Below are 23,045 nucleotides of genomic sequence, written 5' to 3' on the forward strand. Positions count from 1 at the left end.
GCACCACTGGGACATCACACATCAACAGAGAGAGACTGTAGTCCAGGCACCACTGGCACCTCACATCAACAGAGACTGGACTCCAGGCACACCTGGGACATCACGAATCAACAGAGAGAGACTGAATTCCACCTCACACATCCACACTTTGTCAGCACTGGGAGTCGAACCAGCGACCTTTCTGTTACTGGCCCAATGCTCTAACCGCTTGGGTACCAGCTGCCCTACCTGCTTTACCTGCCGTGCGTATGTGTGAGTAGTGCCTGTACAGGACAGTCAAGGAGAGTGAAAGGAAGTCATCAGGGTTGGCGTGGAGAGAGCCATGAAAACAGGAAAATCATTTATTGTATAACATGGGTCTGACAGACAAACACATTCAGGAATTCCAGGCCAGTTCTAATGACTTAAAAATAAGGGCCGGCAGTCAGACCTTAAGAGATTTGCCATGTTTCCCCCATCTGTCTGTCCCTTTACACAGTCGCCTGAGAATCATCTCAACAGTGGAATGGGAGGAAAGGCAGGGTCAAGGAGGGACAGACAGGACAGGACAGCCCCAGAGGAATGGGAGGAAAGGCAGGGTCGAGGAGGGCCAGACAGGAAAGACAGCCCCAGAGGAATGGGAGGAAAGGCAGGGTCGAGGAGGGCCAGACAGGAAAGACAGCCCCAGAGGAATGGGAGGAAAGGCAGGGTCAAGGAGGGCCAGACAGGACAGACAGCCCCAGAGGAATGGGAGGAAAGGCAGGGTCAAGGAGGGCCAGACAGGACAGGACAGAAAGCCCCAGTGGAATGGGAGGGAAGGCAGGGTCGAGGAGGGCCAGACAGGACAGGACAGACAGCCCCAGAGGAATGGGAGGAAAGGCAGGGTCAAGGAGGGCCAGACAGGACAGGACAGAAAGCCCCAGTGGAATGGGAGGGAAGGCAGGGTCGAGGAGGGCCAGACAGGACAGGACAGACAGCCCCAGAGGAATGGGAGGGAAGGCAGGGTCGAGGAGGGCCAGACAGGACAGACAGCCCCAGAGGAATGGGAGGAAAGGCAGGGTCAAGGAGGGCCAGACAGGACAGACAGCCCCAGTGGAATGGGAGGAAAGGCAGGGTCAAGGAGGGCCAGACAGGACAGACAGCCCCAGAGGAATGGGAGGAAAGGCAGGGTCGAGGAGGGCCAGACAGGACAGACAGCCCCAGAGGAATGGGAGGAAAGGCAGGGTCAAGGAGGGCCAGACAGGACAGGACAGACAGCCCCAGAGGAATGGGAGGAAAGGCAGGGTCAAGGAGGGCCAGACAGGACAGACAGCCCCAGAGGAATGGGAGGAAAGGCAGGGTCAAGGAGGGCCAGACAGGACAGACAGCCCCAGAGGAATGGGAGGAAAGGCAGGGTCAGGAGGGCCAGACAGGACAGACAGCCCCAGAGGAATGGGAGGAAAGGCAGGGTCAAGGAGGGCCAGACAGGACAGGACAGACAGCCCCAGTGGAATGGGAGGAAGGCAGGGTCGAGGAGGGCCAGACAGGACAGGACAGAAAGCCCAGTGGAATGGGAGGAAGGCAGGGTCAAGGAGGGCCAGACAGGACAGACAGCCCCAGAGGAATGGGAGGAAAGGCAGGGTCAAGGAGGGCCAGACAGGACAGACAGCCCCAGAGGAATGGGAGGAAAGGCAGGGTCAAGGAGGGCCAGACAGGACAGACAGCTCCAGAGGAATGGGAGGGAAGGCAGGGTCGAGGAGGGCCAGACAGGACAGGACTCACTACCCCCCTTTTTCCAATCTGTGCTGCTAACCTGCTATCTGGACGTTTGTCAGATCAGTTTTCGGGGTATCCCATTATGGGAACGGGGATGGTCGGAGGGCTGTCTGAAATGATTGTGTGCTAATGTTGAGACCACTAACGAACACAGCATCTGTTAGAGGCATGGGAAAGGAGAGACTAAGCGAGAGGGGCTGAGATTAGATCCCCAGCAACCCGACGCCACTGCATCGGTCTAGTCTACTCATCTCATATGGATGTACGGTATTCTACACTACTGTATTTAGTCAATCCCACTTCGACATTGATCGTCCTAATATTTATATACTTCTTCATTTCATTTTTTTTACTTTTAGATGTGTGTATTGTTAGATACTACTGCACTGTTGGAGCTAGGAACACTAGCATTTAGTTAGATACTACTGCACTGTTGGAGCTAGGAACACTAGCATTTAGTTAGATACTACTGCACTGTTGGAGCTAGGAACACTAGCATTTAGTTAGATACTACTGCACTGTTGGAGCTAGGAACACTAGCATTTAGTTAGATACTACTGCACTGTTGGAGCTAGGAACACTAGCATTTAGTTAGATACTACTGTACTGTTGGAGCTAGGAACACTAGCATTTAGTTAGATACTACTGCACTGTTGGAGCTAGGAACACTAGCATTTAGTTAGATACTACTGCACTGTTGGAGCTAGGAACACTAGCATTTAGTTAGATACTACTGCACTGTTGGAGCTAGGAACACTAGCATTTAGTTAGATACTACTGCACTGTTGGAGCTAGGAACACAAGCATTTAGTTAGATACTACTGCACTGTTGGAGCTAGGAACACAAGCATTTAGTTAGATACTACTGCACTGTTGGAGCTAGGAACACTAGCATTTAGTTAGATACTACTGCACTGTTGGAGCTAGGAACACTAGCATTTAGTTAGATACTACTGCACTGTTGGAGCTAGGAACACTAGCATTTAGTTAGATACTACTGCACTGTTGGAGCTAGGAACACTAGCATTTAGTTAGATACTACTGCACTGTTGGAGCTAGGAACACAAGCATTTAGTTAGATACTACTGCACTGTTGGAGCTAGGAACACTAGCATTTAGTTAGATACTACTGCACTGTTGGAGCTAGGAACACTAGCATTTAGTTAGATACTACTGCACTGTTGGAGCTAGGAACACTAGCATTTAGTTAGATACTACTGCACTGTTGGAGCTAGGAACACTAGCATTTAGTTAGATACTACTGCACTGTTGGAGCTAGGAACACTAGCATTTTCCTACACTAAATATGTGTATGCAACCAATATATTTGATTTGATGTGAGGAGGAGAAATCAGTCAACGAGACAGAGAGAGACAGAGACAGACAGAGACACAGAGAGAGAGGCAGAGAGAGCAGTCAGGGACAGACACAAAGAGTTATCTATCCAAAATGGAGTAAACCACTTCTCCAATCATTTTGGCCCTATAACAGCAAAAACATATACATGATCAAAGACAAATCTTAGAATCACTATTAAAGATTGCCAGAACCCACTGGATTCTCCAATCACATTGAATGAGCTACAGCACAAAATACAAACCCTCCAACCCAAAAAGGCCTGTGGTGTTGATGGTATCCTACATTACATTATACAAACCCTCCAACCCTAAAAGGCCTGTGGTGTTGATGGTATCCTACATTACATTATACAAACCCTCCAACCCAGAAAGGCCTGTGGTGTTGATGGTATCCTACATTACATTATACAAACCCTCCAACCCTAAAAGGCCTGTGGTGTTGATGGTATCCTACATTACATTATACAAACCCTCCAACCCAGAAAGGCCTGTGGTGTTGATGGTATCCTACATTACATTATACAAACCCTCCAACCCAGAAAGGCCTGTGGTGTTGATGGTGTCCTACATTACATTATACAAACCCTCCAACCCAAAAGGCCTGTGGTGTTGATGGTATCCTACATTACATTATACAAACCCTCCAACCCAGAAAGGCCTGTGGTGTTGATGGTATCCTACATTACATTATACAAACCCTCCAACCCTAAAAGGCCTGTGGTGTTGATGGTATCCTTAATGAAATGATCAAATATACAGACAACAAATTCCAAATGGCTATTTTTAAACTCTCTAACATCATCCTTAGCTCTGGCATCTTCCCCAATATTTGGAACCAAGGACTGATCACCCCAATCCACAAAAGTGGAGACAAATTTGACCCCAATAACTACCGTGGGATATGCGTCAACAGCAACCTTGGGAAAATCCTCTGCATTATCATTAACAGCAGATTCGTACATTTCCTCAGTGAAAACAATGTACTGAGAAAATGTCAAATTGGCTTTTTACCAAATTATCGTACGACAGACCACGTATTCACCCTGCACACCCTAATTGACAACCAAACCAACCAAATCAAAGGCAAAGTATTATCATGCTTCATTGATTTCAAAAAAGCCTTTGACTCAATTTGGCACGAGGGTCTGCTATACAAATTGATGGAAAGTGGTGTTAGGGGAAAATTTATTGCGGTTAAAATTGGCAAAAAACATACACATTTCTTCCCACAGGGTCGTGGGGTGAGACAGGGATGCAGCTTAAGCCCCACCCTCTTCAACATATAGAGGAAAAAAGGAAAATGGCGCCGGAGGGGAGGACTGACGTTTTATAGGTTTTTAACCAAACATCCTATGTTTGTTTGTTTTTTTCTCATTGTTCGTAACTTGTTTTGTACATAATGTTGCTGCTACCGTCTCTTATGAACGAAAAGAGCTTCTGGACATCAGAACTGGGATAACTCACCTCAAACTGGGGTGGCAGGTAGCCTAGTGGTTAGAGCGTTGGGCCAGTAACTGAAAAGATGCCAGATCAAATCCCCGAGCTGACAAGGTAAAAATGTGTTGTTCTGCCTCTGAACAAGGCAGTTAACCCACTAGGCTGTCATTGTAAATAAGAATGTTCTTATCGGACTTGCCTAGTTAAAAAAAGGTAAAAAATAACTGTACGAAGAGTTCTTCTTCAATGAGTTGGACAGGAGGGATATACTACTATAAACACCAGGCCCAGATCCCTGTGATTTACTGAAAGTGAGGATCAGGCGACGAGTGGCTAATCTGCCCTTGCCTGCAAGCTAATGTTCAATCGCTGGAAAATAAATGGGATGAACTGAAAGCCCGTATATCCTACCAACAGGACATTTAAAACTGTAATATCTTATGTTTCACCGTGTCGTGGCTGAACGACGACATTAAGAACATACAGCTGGTGGGTTATACACTCTATCGGCAGGACAGAACAGCAGCCTCTGGTAAGACATGGGGCAGGGGGCCTATGAATATTTGTAAACAACACACGATGTTTCACGATGTGCACGACATCTAAGGAAGTCAGTCTATTTTTGTTCTGAGAAATGAAGGCGAGAAATTGCCAGGAAATTGAAGATCTCGTACAATGCTGTGTACTACTCCCTTCACAGAACAGCGCAAACTGGCTCTAACCATAATAGGAAGAGGAGTGGGAGGCCCCGGCGCACAACTGAGCAAGAGGACAAGTACATTTGAGTATCGAGTTTGAGAAACAGACAAGTTCACAACTGGCAGCTTCATTAAATAGTACCTGCAAAACCCCAGTCTCAACGTCAACAGTGAAGAGGTCACTCTGGGATGCTAGCCTTCTAGGCAGAGTTGCAAAGAAAAAGCCATATCTCAGACTGGCCAATAAAAATAAAAGATTAAGGTGGGCACAAGAACACAGACACTGGACAGAGGGAACTCTGCCTAGAAGGCCAGCATCCCGGAGTCAAATCTTCACTGTTGACGTTGAGACTGGTGTTTTGTGGGACATGATACGAAAGTAAAGCAGAGGGGGGGGTGGTTGGGGGTGGTTACTTTCACTGGGTAGCATGACGAAAGACACCGTTTAGTCAGTCAAGGCCGTCAGGGACGAACTTTATAAAGAGTCTCCTGTCGCCACGGGGAAGATAAGAGTAGGATGGAAAAGTAATGTTTATGTTGAGATGATATGGTGTCCATCCCAGGACCAGAAAGACTAACACATTGAGGCGTTACAAAACACGTCCCATAAAGCCCATTTGGAATGGAGGCTTGATCACTGAGTTAAAGGAGAGGAGAGGGAGGAAATCCAGACCTGGAGAGATATTACCAAATCCAGGGAGATTGGAGAGGAGAGGAGAGGAAATCCAGACAGGAAATCAAGGGAGATTGGAGAGGAGAGGGAGGAAATCCAGACATGGAGAGATATTACCAAATCCAGGGAGATTGGAGAGGAGAGGAAATCCAGACATGGAGAGATAAAAATCCAGGGAGATTGGAGATGGAGAGATATTAGAGGAAAGGAGAGGGAGAGAGGAGAGAGAGGAGAGGAGAGGAAAATCCAGACATGGAGAGATATTACCAAATCCAGGGAGATTGGAGAGGAGAGGAGAGGAAAGGAGACATGGAGAGATATTACCAAATCCAGGAGATTGGAGAGGAGAGGAGAGGAAATCCAGACATGGAGAGATATTACCAAATCCAGGGAGATTGGAGAGGAGAGGGAGGAAATCCAGACCTGGAGAGATATTACCAAATCCAGGGAGATTGGAGAGGAGAGGGGAGGAATCCAGACATGGAGAGATATTACCAAATCCAGGGAGATTGGAGAGGAGAGGAGGAAATCCAGACCTGGAGAGATATTACCAAATCCAGGGAGATTGGAGAGGAGAGGGAGGAAATCCAGACAGGAAATCCAGGGAGATTGGAGAGGAGAGGGAGGAAATCCAGACCTGGAGAGATATTACCAAATCCAGGGAGATTGGAGAGGAGAGGGAGGAAATCCAGACATGGAGAGATATTACCAAATCCAGGGAGATTGGAGAGGAGAGGGAGGAAATCCAGAGATGGAGAGATATTACAGGAAATCCAGGAGATTGGAGAGGAGAGGGAGGAAAATCATCAGACATGGAGAGATCTTCTTCCCCTCAGGGAGATTGGAGAGGAGAGGGAGGAAATCCAGACCTGGAGAGATATTACCAAATCACAGGGATTTACAGATTGGAGAGGAGAGGAGAGGAAATCCAGACATGGAGAGATATGACCAAATCCAGGGAGATTGGAGAGGAGAGGAGGTGTCTCCGAAATTGACTCCGCTGTCCAGAGTTTGTTCCATGGAGAGATATGGTAGGGAGGCCAAATGAACCAGGGAGTTTGGGTGTAGGGCCTGATCAGACCTGGAGAGAGGTGCCGTTACCAAGCTCCGTGGGAGCACCATGGTCTTGTAGAGGAGAGGGAAGCCAGTGGAGAGAGCAGACCTGGGTGACGAGATAAGGTTGAACAAAGACAGGCTGCGGATTGGATGAGTTGAGAGGGTTTAATGGCAAGGCAGACCCAGCCAACAGATATTGCAAATCAAGAGGGAGATGACAAGTGCCTGGATTAGGACCTGCGCCGCTTCCTGTGTGAGACAGGAAATCCAGGGAGTTGTAGAGCATGAACCTACAGGAACGGGACACCGCAGACAGGAAATCAGGGTGATTGGATCACGAGGTTCTTAGCGCTCTGGGAGGAAACACAGACAGGAAATCAAGGGAGATCATGGAGAGGAGAGGGAGGAAATCCAGACCTGGAGAGATATTACCAAATCCAGGGAGATTGGAGAGGAGAGGAGAGGAAATCCAGACATGGAGAGATATTACCAAATCCAGGGAGATTGGAGAGTGAGGAATCATGAGGGCAGTCTTTCCCGGGAGGAAGAGGAGCTGCTGAGGTTCAGCTTGAGGTGATCCGTCAGACTGGTCTGCCAGACATGCAGGAAACCTGGTCCAGACATGGAGACAGAGAAGTGATTACCAAACAGAGCCAGGGAGACACCAGTGGTGAGAGCGCGTGGTGAGGAGAAGATTCTCAGACCTGGTGGAGAGATATTAGGGACCAAATCCAGGAGATTGGAGAGGAGATGCCCAACTCGGAGAGGGTGGAGGGAGGAAATGGTTCACAGACATGGCAGCCGATAGGTCTAGAAATGAGAGCAGGGAGATTGGAGCAGGAGAGGGAGGAAACCAGACATGGAATGACTAGTCTAAACCAAATCCAGGGAGAGAGGAGAGGAGAGGAGAGGAAATCCAGAGTTTTGGAGAGAATTACCAAATCCAGGGAGATTGGAGAGGAGAGGGAGGAAATCCAGACATGGAGAGATATTACCAAATCCAGGGAGATTGGAGAGGAGAGGGAGGAAATGAGCAGACCTGGAGAGATATTACTCAAATGGTCAGGGAGATTGGAGAGGAGAGGAGAGGAAATCCAGACATGGAGGATATGACCAAATCCAGGAGATTGGAGAGGAGAGGAGAGGAAATCAGACATGGAGAGAGGTCTGAGAAGAGAGGAGGGATAGGGTCAAGGGCAGGTTGTTGGGCGGCCGTCATTACCAAATCCAGGTCGAGATTGGAGAGGAGAGGAAATTCTTTTCAGACCTGGAGAGATATTCATCTGCAAATCCAGGAGATTGGAGAGGAGAGGGAGGATATCCAGACCTGGGGTTAGAGAGATATTACCAAATCCAGGAGAGAGGAGAAAATGTAGAGAGGAGGGAGGAAATGCCAGACCTGGAGAGATATTACCAAATCCAGGGAGAGAGGAGAGGTTCTGTGAAATCCAGACAGGAAATCCAGGGAGATTGGAGAGGAGAGGGCCTGGAGGATCCAGACAGGAAATCAAGGATGCAGATTGGAGAGGAGGGTTGAGGAGGAAATCCAGATAGGAAATCAAGGGAGATTGGAGAGGAGGAGGGAGGAAATCCAGACCTGGGGAGAGATATTACCAAATCCAGGGAGATTGGAGAGGAGAGGAGAGGAAATCCAGACCTGGAGAGATATTTAGTGGAAATCCAGGGAGAGAGATGAGGGAGGAAATGCCAGACAGGAAATCCAGGTGAGATTGGAGAGGAGAGGGAGGAAATCCAGACAGGAAATCAAGGAGATTGGAGAGGAGAGGGAGGAAATCCAGACCTGGAAAGGAGCTATTAAGGCATCAAGCAAAACTCCAGGGAACCTTGGAGAGGAGAGGAGTTAAGCTTGAAATCTGACATGGAGAGATATTACAAATCCAGGCAATAGAGATTGGAGAGGAGAGGGAGGAAATCCAGACAGGAAATCCAGGATGTGGCGGAGGAGGGGGAAGTGCAGAGTAAATAGCTTCCTTTGTTAATCATCCTAGCTCATGTTTCTTTGATCTTCTTCCCCCTCCTCCCTGTAACGTCTGCTTACAACTCACACTCTCAAACACATAGATCCCCTGAACACAGCCCACTTTCCAGCCCACTCTCAAACACATAGATCCCCTGAACGTAGCTCACTTTCCAGCCCACACTCTCAAACACATAGATCCCCTGAACGTAGCTCACTCTCCAGATCCCAATCACCTGAATTCTGATCACCTGTTCACACACCTGTATGTCATTATCACACACTATTTATTTCAGTTCTTTTGTTTTGTGACACACTTCTATTCAGAGTGCTGGTTTTCCCATAATTTAATCCTCCCGTGGATGATAGTTTGTCCTGCTTCACTAACTACGCTTTGCCTATTCCCTGCATGTACCTTAGCCTGTCGGATTTCCTGTTATCAACCAATTGCCTGATCTGCCAGACAACGTTACTAGCCTTTTCCCTGCCTGTACTGTTGACTTTCTGAACCCTGTGTATGACCTTCTGCCTGCCCCTGGACCCAGCTACCTGCCTCCTCCTGTGTTGACCTAGCTACCCTGCCCCTGGACCCAGCTAGCTGCCTCCTCCTGTGAATGACCTTCTGCCTGCCCCTGGACCCAGCGACCTACCTCCTCCTGTGTATGACCTTCTGCCTGCCCCTGAACCCAGCGACCTGCCTCCTCCTGTGTATGACCTTCTGTCTGCCCCTGGACCCAGCTACCTGCCTCCTCCTGTGTATGACCTTCTGCCTGCCCCTGGACCCAGCTAAGACCTGCCTCCTCCTGTGTATGACAGTACTTCTACCCTGCCCCTGGACCCAGCTACCTGATCCTCCTGTGTATGACCTTCTACCCTGCCCCTGGACCCAGCTACCTGCCTCCTCCTGTGTATGACCTTCTCTCTGCCTGGACCCAGCTACCTGAAGCCTGGACCCAGCTACCTGTACTCCTGTGTATGACCTTCTACAACCTGCCCCTGGACCCAGCTACCTGCCTCCTCCTGTGTATGACCTTCGTAGCTCCTGCCCCTGACCCAGCTACCTGCCTCCTCCTGTTCATGACCTGTATGTCATTATCCCCTGGACCCAGCTTCCTTTGCCTGGACCCAGCTATTCAGAGTCCTGGTTTGACCTTCTACCCTGCCCCTGGACCCAGCTACCTGCTTCCTGTGTATGACCTTCTGCCTGCCCCTGCCCAGCTACCTGCCTCCACCTGTTATGACCTTCTGTCTGCCCCTGGACCCAGCTACCTGCCTCCTCCTGTGTATGACCTTCTGTCTGCCCCTGGACCCAGCTACCTGCCTCCTCCTGTGTATGACCTTCTGCCTGCCCCTGGACCCAGCTACCTGCCTCCTCCTGTGTATGACCTTCTACCCTGCCCCTGGACCCAGCTACCTGCCTCCTCCTGTGTATGACCTTCTACCCTGCCCCTGGACCCAGCTACCTGCCTCCTCCTGTGTATGACCTTCTACCCTGCCCCTGGACCCAGCTACCTGCCTCCTCCTGTGTATGACCTTCTGCCCTGCCCCTGGACCCAGCGACCTGCCTCCTCCTGTGTATGACCTTCTACCCTGCCCCTGGACCCAGCTACCTGCCTCCTCCTGTGTATGACCTTCTGCCTGCCCCTGGACCCAGCTACCTGCCTCCTCTTGTGTATGACCTTCTGCCTGCCCCTGGACCCAGCTACCTGCCCCTGGACCCAGCTACCTGCCTCCTCCTGTGTATGACCTTCTGTCCTGCCCCTGGATCCAGCTACCTGCCTCCTCCTGTGTATGACCTTCTGCCTGCCCCCGGACCCAGCTACCTGCCTCCTCCTGTGTATGACCTTCTGTCTGCCCCTGGACCCAGCTACCTGCTTCCTCCTGTGTATGACCTTCTGCCTGCCCCTGGACCCAGCTACCTGCCTCCTCCTGTGTATGACCTTCAGCCCTGCCCCTGGACCCAGCTACCTCCTCCTCCTGTGTATGACCTTCTGCCTGCCCCTGGACCCAGCTACCTGCCTCCTCTTGTGTATGACCTTCTGCCTGCCCCTGGACACAGCTACCTGCCTCCTCCTGTGTATGACCTTCTGCCTGCCCCTGGACCCAGCTACCTGCCTCCTCCTGTGTATGACCTTCTGCCTGCCCCTGGACCCAGCTACCTGCCTCCTCTTGTGTATGATCTTCTGCCTGCCCCTGGACCCAGCTACCTTCCTCCTCCTGTGTATGACCTTCTGCCTGCTCCTGGACCCAGCTACCTGCCTCCTCTTGTGTATGACCTTCTACCCTGCCCCTGGACCCAGCTACCTGCCTCCTCTTGTGTATGACCTTCCGCCCTGCCCCTGGACCCAGCTACCCCCATCCTCCTGTGTATGACCTTCAGCCCTGCCCCTGGACCCAGCTACCTCCTCCCTGTGTATGACCTTCTGCCTGCCCCTGGACCCAGCTACCTGCCTCCTCTTGTGTATGACCTTCTGCCTGCCCCTGGACCCAGCTACCTGCCTCCTCCTGTGTATGACCTTCTGCCTGCCCCTGGACCCAGCTACCTGCCTCCTCCTGTGTATGACCTTCAGCCCTGCCCCTGGACCCAGCTACCTCCTCCTGTGTATGACCTTCTGCCTGCCCCTGGACCCAGCTACCTGCCTCCTCTTGTGTATGACCTTCTGCCTGCCCCTGGACACAGCTACCTGCCTCCTCTTGTGTATGACATTCTGCCTGCCCCTGGACCCAGCTACCTGCCTCCTCCTGTGTATGACATTCTGCCTGCCCCTGGACCCAGCTACCTGCCTCCTCCTGTGTATGACCTTCTGCCTGCCCCTGGACCCAGCTACCTGCCTCCTCCTGTGTATGACCTTCTACCCTGCCCCTGGACCCAGCTACCTGCCTCCTCCTGTGTATGACCTTCTGCCTGCCCCTGGACCCAGCTACCTGCCTCCTCTTGTGGTCCTTTACCAATAAACACCTTCTGCAGCCTGCACTTGACACCAGCTCTCTGTCTGCCATCATGTTCACCCCCCCCCGGTCTGGCTGCCGGTCTGTCTGCTGGCCACAGAGAGAGATAGTGGTCTACTCTGGGTTCTGATCTGAGGGGAGAGGTGGAGGCTGAGAAACAGGACCTCCCCAGGAGTCTCCAGGCCAGGGAGGAAGATAGGGAAGAAAAGTGGTGCAGAGTTAACCAGTATGCAATGTCTAGTGCCCTGCCTGCCCCAATTATAGCTGATGTCTTTGTGGGCCCTCACAAAGGTCAATCTGACCTTTCACTGGGACAAAGCCCTCGACAAACAGAGAAGAGAGTAAAGAAGAATTCTAAAGGGACTTAGTGGGGGGAAAAAAAGAGCCCTTTTAAAACAGTTTAGCTTCTTTTAATTGGGCAGAGAGACCAACAGAGGATTAACTTCAAAAGGAGGTGCGGCAGGGGTAACATCATCCCTCCTCTCCACTGGGCCCAGAGGACAGCTGGCTTTCCCCACAACTTCAAAGCTATTCCAGAAGCCCTTTCACTTCTTCTTCTCCACCGGCTGGCCCTTCCTGGCCACTGGACTGGCTTTGTAGTGGGAGAAACCGAGAGAGGGAGTCAAAATGCCTGACCGCTCAGTGGTTGAAACCGAACAGGCCTGAGCCAAGCCAGCCAGTGGACATGGGCATCCTACCAGAGAGATTAGACTGCTGGATATCAGATCTGAGGGAGGAATGGAGCAACAGTCCCCTGACCTGAACACACTGAGGGATCGGAAAACGGGGACAAAGAGCTCACAGCATGTTACAGTCCTTTATATTGCGGTGTTTGTTTCAATGCTTTTTATTACCACTCTGTTACAGCTGTATATCAGGCAATATAAATGCACCCCCCCGCCCCACTGCTCACATTGATCAAATACTTTGACAGGAATTTTATAACATGTATTTGTATTGTCGAATAATAAATCATAACATTCTTATAACTTTCTTCAATATAATGACAAAGTAGGGAAAATAAAAACTTCAAAGATCAAAACTCAATATCAGTGGAAAAGAAATATATTACTTCGAGCGTTCAATAAATACCAAAAGGTGCAATGCTTGGTAACGGAGTCTTTTTCTTCAAAACATTAAAGTTTAAAGGTTTTCCTCATGTTGGATCTTGTTTTCTTATGTGATCAAATAGAGAGAAAGAGAAGAGAGAGAAAGAGAGAGTGTGTGAGCCTGTGGCCCAGAGAAACAACATGCTTAAGAAGATCAAACGTGGCCAGGTATAATTACTGTGGGTTATGAAAACTGGCTGTCATACTCCACCACTAAAAAGAGAGAGAGAGAGAGAGAGAGAGAGAGAGAGAGAGAGAGAGAGAGATAGAGATAGAGATAGAGAGAGACAGAAAGATAGAGAGAGAGAGAGACAGAAAGATAGAGAGAGAGAGACAGAAAGATAGAGAGAGAGAGAGAGAGAGAGAGAGAGAGAGAGAGAGAGAGAGAGAGAGAGAGAGAGAGAGAGAGAGAGAGAGAGAGAGACAGAAAGATAGAGAGAGAGAGAGAGAGAGAGAGAGAGAGAGAGAGAAAGATAGAGAGAGAGACAGAAAGATAGAGAGAGAGAGAGACAGAAAGATAGAGAGAGAGAGAGACAGAAAGATAGAGAGAGAGAGAGAGAGAGAGAGAGAGAGAGAGAGAGAGATAGAAAGAGAGAGATAGAGAGATAGAGACAGAAAGAGAGAGATAGAGAGAGAGAGAGAGACAGAGACAGAAAGAGAGAGATAGAGAGAGAGAGAGACAGAGACAGAAAGAGAGAGAGGGGAAGACAGAAAGAGAGAGAGATAGAGAGAGAGATAGAAAGAGAGAGAGAGAAAGAGAGAGATTTATCAGTAATGTTGGATAGTGAATTCTTGTCCCACCTGACTCTGCCATGCCAGTCATTTTTACATGGTGGGAGAGTAATAATTCCAGCCCAAATAACCGACAGTTTTTCGGCAAACTCCAAAGTCCTCTGATAATACTTATACCGTGTGAATCCCTGCGTGTTGAGGGATATTACAGTTTACCAGGTGCTGCACCCAGTTTGGGTAAGAACACAGGAACAAATTGATGCTTAAAACAAAGTGCTCTGCACGTAGCGTACAGATGATCTGTTTGGTCACATATCAAATTTCCCAGAGTGCCTATTTCTCTTTATAAAGATCAAGCGTATGATGTTGTGCCAACCAATTGATAAATTGTCTAATATGTCAGTTAATTAAATGTTTGCATAGCGTAAATTTCATACTTCTTATTGATATTATTTTGACATACTCTCTAGACAAGTTGAAATGTCTTCACGCCTAGAACACGCCTGATCGTCAATAACTGTCTATTTTGAAAGAGAGAGAAAAATAATGACATGAGGGCAGTTTGGTTAATCTAATCCCGTCCGAATCGTCCACTGGAAAAACAGACATGCTGGGCTAATAATTACATTACCACATTCTATAGTAATTACAAGTCCTGTACGAACCACGTTTCTCTCTCAGTCTCAGAGCCGTTCAACTCTACTCAGCTCTGAGGTGCTTCAACGTGACCACACATCTTTAATAAACCAGTTGGAGTATGTGTGTGTTCGTTGAATCCAATCCATTAAAGCGGATTAGAATTCATATCTCTATTAGGTAGTGTCTTTAGCGATCCAACACAAAGGAAAAACACAAGTCACAAACTTTGTGCAATCTGGAATGTACGTTGTTGTTTAGTGAGAAAGAGAGACAGAGAGAGAGAGACAGAGACAGAGAGAGACAGAGAGGGACACCTTTCATCCCCCATCCAGTTTCCCCGGAAGGAAGACAGGAACATAAAGCGTTGAACATAAAGCTGCGCTCAGAGGCAGTAGAGGCCTGTTGAAACAGGAATACTCAACCTGGTCGCATTTCGTATTATTCTGCATGCAAATCCAAAAACCCTCCATTTAGTATGGATGACATGTTACGTTTGGTATGGTTACATAAGATAGATGGTTACTTAAGGCAAAAATGGAAAGGATGGTGGTTGTTCGGGGTGGATGGGTCGACGTATAACGTGGACAACAAAAGCATTTTAGCTAATTGGCTACTTACAACTTTTTTAGCTAATTTGCAACTACTTAGCATGTTATATAACCCCTCCCATAACCTTAACTCTTTAACCTAAATCCTAAACTTAACAATAACATTAACCAAAACCCCTAGCTAACGTTAGCGAACCACACTGTATATACACAAAAGTATAGGAGCAACAACGGCTCAGCAGCGAAGTGGTAGGCCACACAAGCTCACAGAACAGGACCGCATAGTGCTGAAGCACGTACCGCGTAAAAATCGTCTGTCCTCGGTTGCAACACTCACTACCGAGTTCCAAACTGCCTCTGGAAGCAAAGTCAGCACAATAACTGTTTGTCGGGAGCATCATGAAATGGGTTTCCATGGCCGAACAAGCCAAAGAGATCACACTACACAATGCCAAGTGTTGGATGGAGTGGTGTAAAGCTCGCCGCCATTGGACTCTGGAGCAGTTGGAAACATGTTCTCTAGAGTGATGAATCACGCTTCACTGTCTGGCAGTCTGACAGACCAATCTGGGTTTGGAGGATGCAAAGGAGAATGCTACCTGCCTGAATGCATAGTGCCAACTGTAAAGTTTGGTGGAGGAAGAATAATGGTCTGGGGCTGTTTTTCATGGTTCGGGCTAGGCCCTTTAGTTCCAGTGAAGGGAAATCTTAACACTACAGCATACAATGACATTCTAGATGATTTCGCGGTTCCAGCTTTGTGGCAACAGTTTGAAGAAGTCCCTTTCCTGTTTCAGCATGACAATGCCCCCGTGCACAAAGCAAGGTCCATACAGAAATGATAAAAAATAAAAATAAAAATAAAAAAATAAAGCCATTTAGCAGACGCTTTTATCCAAAGCGACTTACAGTCATGTGTGCATACATTCTACGTATGGGTGGTCCTGGGGATCGAACCCACTACCCTGGCGTTACAAGCGCCATGCTCTACCAACTGAGCTACAGAATGATTTATCGAGATCAGTGTGGAAGAACTTGACTGGCCTGCACAGAACCCTGATCTCAACCCCATCAAACACCTTTGGGATGAATTGGAACACAGACTGCGACCCAGGCTTAATCGCCCAACATCAGTGCCCAACCTCACTAATGCTCTTGTGGATGAATGGAAGTTAGTCCCCGCAGCAATGTTCCAACTTCTAGTGGAAAACCACATACAACATATTTCTTTTTGATACTTTCGCAAAGCTAACTCAAAAGCAGCATTCCCCAAGAGAGGATGGCTTTCACTTCAGCAGTAATAAATTCATGAACTTCTTTGAGGAAAAGATCTTGATCATAAGAAAGCAAATTACGGACTCCTCTTTAAATCTGCATATTCCTTCAAAGCTCAGTTGTTCTGAGTCTGCACAACTCTGCCAGGACCTACTATCAAGAGAGACACTCAAGTGTTTTAGTACAATATCTCTTGACACAATGATGAAAATAATCATACACTCAGCCTTGTCTCAGGATGGTAAGTTGATGGTTGAAGATATCCCTCTAGTGGTGTGGGGGCTGTGCTTTGGCAAAGTGGGTGGGGTTATATCCTGCCTGTTTGGCCCTGTCCGGGGGTATCATCAGATGGGGCCACAGTGTCTCCTGACCCCTCCTGTCTCAGCCTCCAGTATTTATGCTGCAGTAGTTTATGTGTCGGGGGCTAGGGTCAGTCTGTTATATCTGGAGTACTTCTCCTGTCTTATCCATTGTCCTGTGTGAATTTAAGTATGCTCTCTCTTATCCTCTCTTTCGGAGGACCAGAGCACTTGGACAATGCCTCAGGACTACCTGGCATGATGACTCCTTACTGTCCCCAGTCCACCTGGCCGTGCTGCTGCTCCAGTTTCAACTGTTCTGCCTGCGGCTATGGAACCCTGACCTGTTCACCAGACGTGCTACCTGTCCCAGACCTGCTGTTTTCAACGCTCTAGAGACAGCAGGAGTGGTAGAGATACTCTTAATAATCGGCTATGAAAATCTAACTGACATTTACTCCAAAGTGCTTGCTGCACCCTCGACAACTACTGTGATTATTATTATTTTACCATGCTGGTCATTTATGAACATTTGAACATCTTGGCCATGTTCTGTTATAATCTCCACCCGGCACAGCCAGAAGAGGACTGGCCACCCCTCATAGCCTGGTTCCTCTCTAGGTTTCTTCTTAGGTTTTGGCCTTTCCAGGGAGGCTATATAAATAAATTTGATTTGATTTGATACTGTGTCCACATACTTTTGTCTTGGATTTACATACAGAATAATACAAAATGCTCAGAGACCAGGTTGGAATAGTACTCTGCACTGCAACAAAGACACAGAATCGCACAGGGTGAGGCTGAAACAGAATCCTATGGCCTATACAGTGCACTACTTTCCTATTCCTATATAGTGCATCACTTTTGACAAGCGCCCTGGTCAAAAGTAGTGCACTATATAAGGAATAGTGTGCCATTTAGGACACAGCATAATACTGCTTCTGTGCAGACAATCCGTGTGGGTAAAGCATAAGAAACTAACTCAACAGACTCAACTGTAACTCTACCAACATTTGAGTGCTTACAGAGGACCACAAAGATGTGAATTAGAAGTGAACACATGTTGATTCAATAAGAGGTGGTGTACCCCAGGCCTAGACCAGAGTACCTCATTTGGCCCCAGCAGAGCCGGCCAAACGTCATCACTATCATCACAGACTACACTCAGAGTGGAGTTGGGATTTGTGTTCACCTGAAGGAAAAATAAACAGGGATCTTATCGTTGCTGGATTAGAACTGTCATCGTCTCCAGGTAAGTAAATTGAGCTGAGTGAACAACAGCAGTCAGAAGCCTAACGATCACTTCACACCTTCAGGGAAATACTGTAATGTCAGCCATCACTTCCACAACCCTGATCAACCTTGTCACCTGGTGTAGAACAGAGACCCAGAATGCAGCCCAAATGGCACCCAATTTGCCATATACTTAACTGTCCTACTTTGTCCAGTGTCCTTTGGGCTCTGATCAAAAGTTGTGGACAATATGGAGAATAGGATGCCTTTTGGGATGCACTCTCAGTAAAACAGGAATCTAGAAACTACTTTCTTACAAAAATAAAACTGTCACACTGTAATGCACTCCTCCTTCCAGGTCAAGTCCAACGTTATCGCTCAGATCTAACGTGACATATCACAGAAACACACAGTGTTATAAGGAAAGAAAGGCCTCGTTGCCTCAATGTAAATGAATGATTCCTCTGATCTTCTCAGCAGCACTGCTATGGAAACACAGCTCTAGAAATACATGTTATCCAGAATCAATGTCACACATACACTCTTAGGGACAAAAAGGTGTCCTCATAGGAGAACCCTTTCAATAACACTTTTTGGTTCGAAGTAGAACCCTTTTGGGTTCCATGTAGAACCCTTTCTACAGAAGGTTCTAAATGGAACCAAAAAGGGTTCTTAAAAGGGTTCTCCTACGGGGACAGCCGAAGAACCCTTTTGGAACCATATTTTCTAAGAGTGTACACACGATTCGGATGCAAGCGTGTACACACACACACACACACACACACACACACACACACACACACACACACACACACACACACACAAACACAAACATTAAAGCAAATGTAGGGTGAGCATATATTTCTTATAAAATCCACTGTACTCCTCTTCACCACCATGTCTAATATTGGACATTCCCCCATGGAAAAGGCCATGTACTTTCTTATCAATTAAGGCTGTCTGCAGCATCTGGTTATCCATTCAAAATGCCTCCTGCACCTGGTGAGTGAGGACAGACAAGACCCTACAGTACCTCATCTGTCCTCCCTTTCTTTTCCTCTAGGGAAATACATTGACTTAGCCTTGCTTTAGTTCCCCAACAACACGAATACATGTAAGAATCAAAATGAGAACGAGAAAACTACGCACCACAGAGTGAGAAAACTACGCACCACAGAGTGAGAAAACTATGCACCACAGAGTGGAAAAACTACGCACCACAGAGTGAGAAAACTATGCACCACAGAGTGAGAAAACTACGCACCACAGAGTGAGAAAACTACGCACCACAGAGTGGAAAAACTACGCACCACAGAGTGAGAAAACTATGCACCACAGAGTGAGAAAACTACGCACCACAGAATGAGAAAACTACGCACCAGAGTGGAAAAACTATGCACCACAGAGTGGAAAAACTATGCACCACAGAGTGGAAAAACTATGCACCACAGAGTGGAAAAACTACGCACCACAGAGTGGAAAAACTATGCACCACAGAGTGGAAAAACTATGCACCACAGAGTGGAAAAACTATGCACCACAGAGTGGAAAAACTATGCACCACAGAGTGGAAAAACTATGCACCACAGAGTGAGGGGCCTGGCTTGAAGAATAGTTGGAGAGGGAAGATGTGGTCTTTACTGTAATTTGTACTGTACATGTATGCCTATGGTTTTGGCATGTCCATTCTGCCCAGTAAGGGCATGAGTAAATGATACATATACGGTTTTTAAATGCAGCTTTTGATCTCGACTATTGAACATGCATGGAATGCATTGTTTGATGTTTAATCCCTGTGTTCAGTATGAAATATTAAAATGGGGAGTTTTTCCAGCAACTTCAGAACTTGGCTGGCTCTAATAATTTAGGGGAACTAGAAATCTATCAGCTTGATAAAATGTTTGGGTGGAGAAGTCGGCACTCTAACCCCTTAACCATTAGGGTATCGGCAGGCAGGAAGAAACACAATAAAAATAGAAATATGTATTGTATGTCAACACTATTGTTCCGGAAGAATGTTGATATTCTGTCATCACACAAAACAGCATAACAACGAGTAATAACAAAGGCAGCTTCCACTATAGCGACAGCATTATAGGTCTAGCAGGTCAATAACTTATTACATTATAGTGACTGAGATCGACAAGATTACAAAAAAAAGCTGGCCTGAGATTGAACCCTGTTTGTTTTATGGGGGGGGTTCTTTGGTGGTTTGGGAGTGTTAACTTCAGTTTGCCAAGATGAACGTGCCAAAGTCAAGCGAGCCAGGGTGGAAAACATGGTTAAAACAAGCCATAACCATCAGCTCAAACAGGGGCATGATGCCTGTGGTGCTCTTGATGCGAATCAGATTCAGTAACGACGTCAGTGGAACGCAGACTGTGGGGGATTAGAAGGACGTTGGATTGGCATAGTCAACCAATCTGATCTAACTAAGTGGATATAAGTCAAATCCATCATGATTTATGTATTGTAACAGGCACACAATGTGGTTATTTAAGTCTGATTTGGATATACACTACGTGCCCAAAAGTGTGTGGACACCCCTTCAAATTAGTTGATTTGGCTATCTCAGCCACACCCGTTGCTGACAGGTGTATAAAATCAAGCACACAGCCATGCAATCTCTATAGACAAACATTTGCACCAGAATGGCCTGTACTGAAGAGTTCAGTGACTTTAAAACTTGGCACCATCATAGGATGCCACCTTTTCAAAAAAATCAGTTCTGCAAATTTCTGCCCAGCTAGAGCTTCTTCGGTCAACTGTAAGTGCTGTTATTGTGAAGTGGAAACGTCCAGGAGCAACAACGGCTCAGCCGTGAAGTGGTAGGCCACACAAGATCACAGAAGGAGACAGCTGAAGCGTGTAAAAAATCTTCTGTCCCGGGTTGCAACACACACTACCGAGTTCCAAACCGTCTATGGAAGCAACATCAGCACGAGAACTGTTTTGTCAAAGCTTCATGAAATGGGTTTCATGGCATTGCAGCCGCACACAAGCCTAAGATCACCATGCGCAACGCCAAGAGTCGGCTGGAGTGGTGTAAAGCCTACCACTTTTGGACTCTGGTGCAGTGGAAACGTGTTCTCTGGAGTGATGAATCACGCTTCATTGTCTGGCAGTCCGACGGACTAATCTGGGTTTGGCGGATGCCAGGAGAATGCTACCGTCTGGTTTGCTTAATATAAGGAATTTGAAATTATTTATACTTTTACTTTTGATATTTTAAGTATAAAAAGTCAATATAATTGCTAAAATATATTTAAGTATATTTAAAAACAGATCATTTTATTCAATTAGTATTTTACTGGGTGACTTTTACTTTTACTTGAGTCATTTTCTAACTTAGCTTTTACTGAAGTATGACAATTGGGTTATTTTTCCACCACTGCGATTCTGTGCTTCCAACTTTGTGACAACAGTTTGAGGAAGGTCCTTTCCTGTTTCCGCATGACAAAGCGAGGTCCATACTGAAACGGTTTGTTGGGATCGGTGTGGAAAAACTTGACTGCCCTGCACATAGCCCTGATCTCAACCCCATCGAACACCTTTGGGATGAATAGGAACACTGTATGCGAGCCAGGCCGAATCGCCCAACATCAGTGCCCGACCTCACTAAAGCTCTTGTGGCTGAAGTCCCCAAAGCAATGTTTCAAAATCTAGTGGAAAGTCTTCCCAGAAGTGGAGGCTGTTGATGCAGCAAAAGGGAGACCAACACCATTTTAATGCCCATGTTCCAACGAACATTTTAATGGCCATATAGTGTATTGATTGTTTTTTCTGCATAACATTTAGAAGTTGTCCCTTTTCAGGTTTAGAATAAGTGACTGCAAAATTTAAATGGAATGCTGTTGATTGGTGATGATGACATGAACATACTGTATATTGGGGTTGACATCCATCCAAGAATTATACACAGATTTGTACTTTTTACTTCAAAATAGTATTAAATAAGCATCTTTCCCATGGCATTTCCATTCACCACTTTACAGCATCTATACCAGACACAGTCCAATGGCCTACCAGACCTATAACACACCATACTGTATCTCAACGGACTGAATCAATGTGACATAACTGATTAAATATATTGGTATTTTAGGCCAATAACCACACTTTGGAAAATGTATTAACACATAGTTATTGAAAGCCAAACTTGAAAAGGTAGCCAGTATGCACTCGACTTGAATTGCACGGCATATGATCAGGTGGACCTGGGAACCTTTATGACGTGACACGTACCTGCATGAGCTTCCCCTCTGCAGAGCCGGCGCTCCCTCCGACAAACAGCCCTTCCAGAATGATGGGTTTCCCCGTTGGCTCGGGTCTCAGCAGTGTCACCTTGATGACAGCCCTGAGGGCCGAGCGCTCCGTCTCGACGGCCGCCGCCAGCTCCAGGCCCGTCTGGCCAAACACCACCTGCAGGGCCGCCATGAGCAGCCACGGCCAGAGCCCCGCCAGTCGCCGCTGGAGAACGATCATTGGATCGGCTGTAGCGGCGGGCTCCGGGTGTACATCGTGGACTTCAAAAGCTGGTAACCACCAATGTTGATTCAGGACAAGAAATATATGGCCCAGCGCTGGTCCTCTGCTTTATGGGTTAGAAATGGTAGAAACCCGTGAAAACGACTCGAAATAGAGGGTTTTATCCAAAGTGTTAAGGCTCACGGACTGCCGTGTTGTCTTGTGATTTTGTAATGAATTCTTATCCGGCTTTGAACGTTTGTTCCAGGTAAAAACAGTTATTAAACACGCCAAGTAAAGTGGTCTTCATATTCACTCATAAGAAAAAAATCTGAACGTTTGCTTCTAAATTATGGAATTGCTAACCATCAAATAAATATAACATACTTAGACTAATAAGATAAGATTTAGATAATGTGTGTTAACCGGTATCACTAACAGGAGAGGCCAAACATTGCATGCACAAGTTCGACAACATCAAATCAATAATTGGAATTGCGTCGCTTATAGTTGAATAGACTGTACATTTAGTTCACCGTTCACATACAGCACGAGCTCCTTACATGAGATAAACAGCGGCCCGGTCCTCGTTTTCAACGTGCTTGTTAAAGTTATCATAGACAGATCGGTTCAGTCCGGGCACACGGCGGCTCTTGTAATCTTCAACCACTGGCAAGATTTCAATAAACATTTTGCAACAATGTTTGAACTTTAATTCGTGCCCAACCCACTATAGACATTCTACAGTTTTGCCTGATTTAAAACCAAAGTGTATCCAATGTACCGCTATTCCATTTCCAGAGCAAGAAAAAAAAGTCAAATCTGGCAGAGGGGCTCCAGATGCAACAAGTTGTCAAATA

The sequence above is a fragment of the Oncorhynchus keta genome, chromosome 11 (genome assembly GCF_023373465.1).
Source record: "Oncorhynchus keta strain PuntledgeMale-10-30-2019 chromosome 11, Oket_V2, whole genome shotgun sequence".
In the NCBI taxonomy this organism is placed as follows: domain Eukaryota; kingdom Metazoa; phylum Chordata; class Actinopteri; order Salmoniformes; family Salmonidae; genus Oncorhynchus; species Oncorhynchus keta.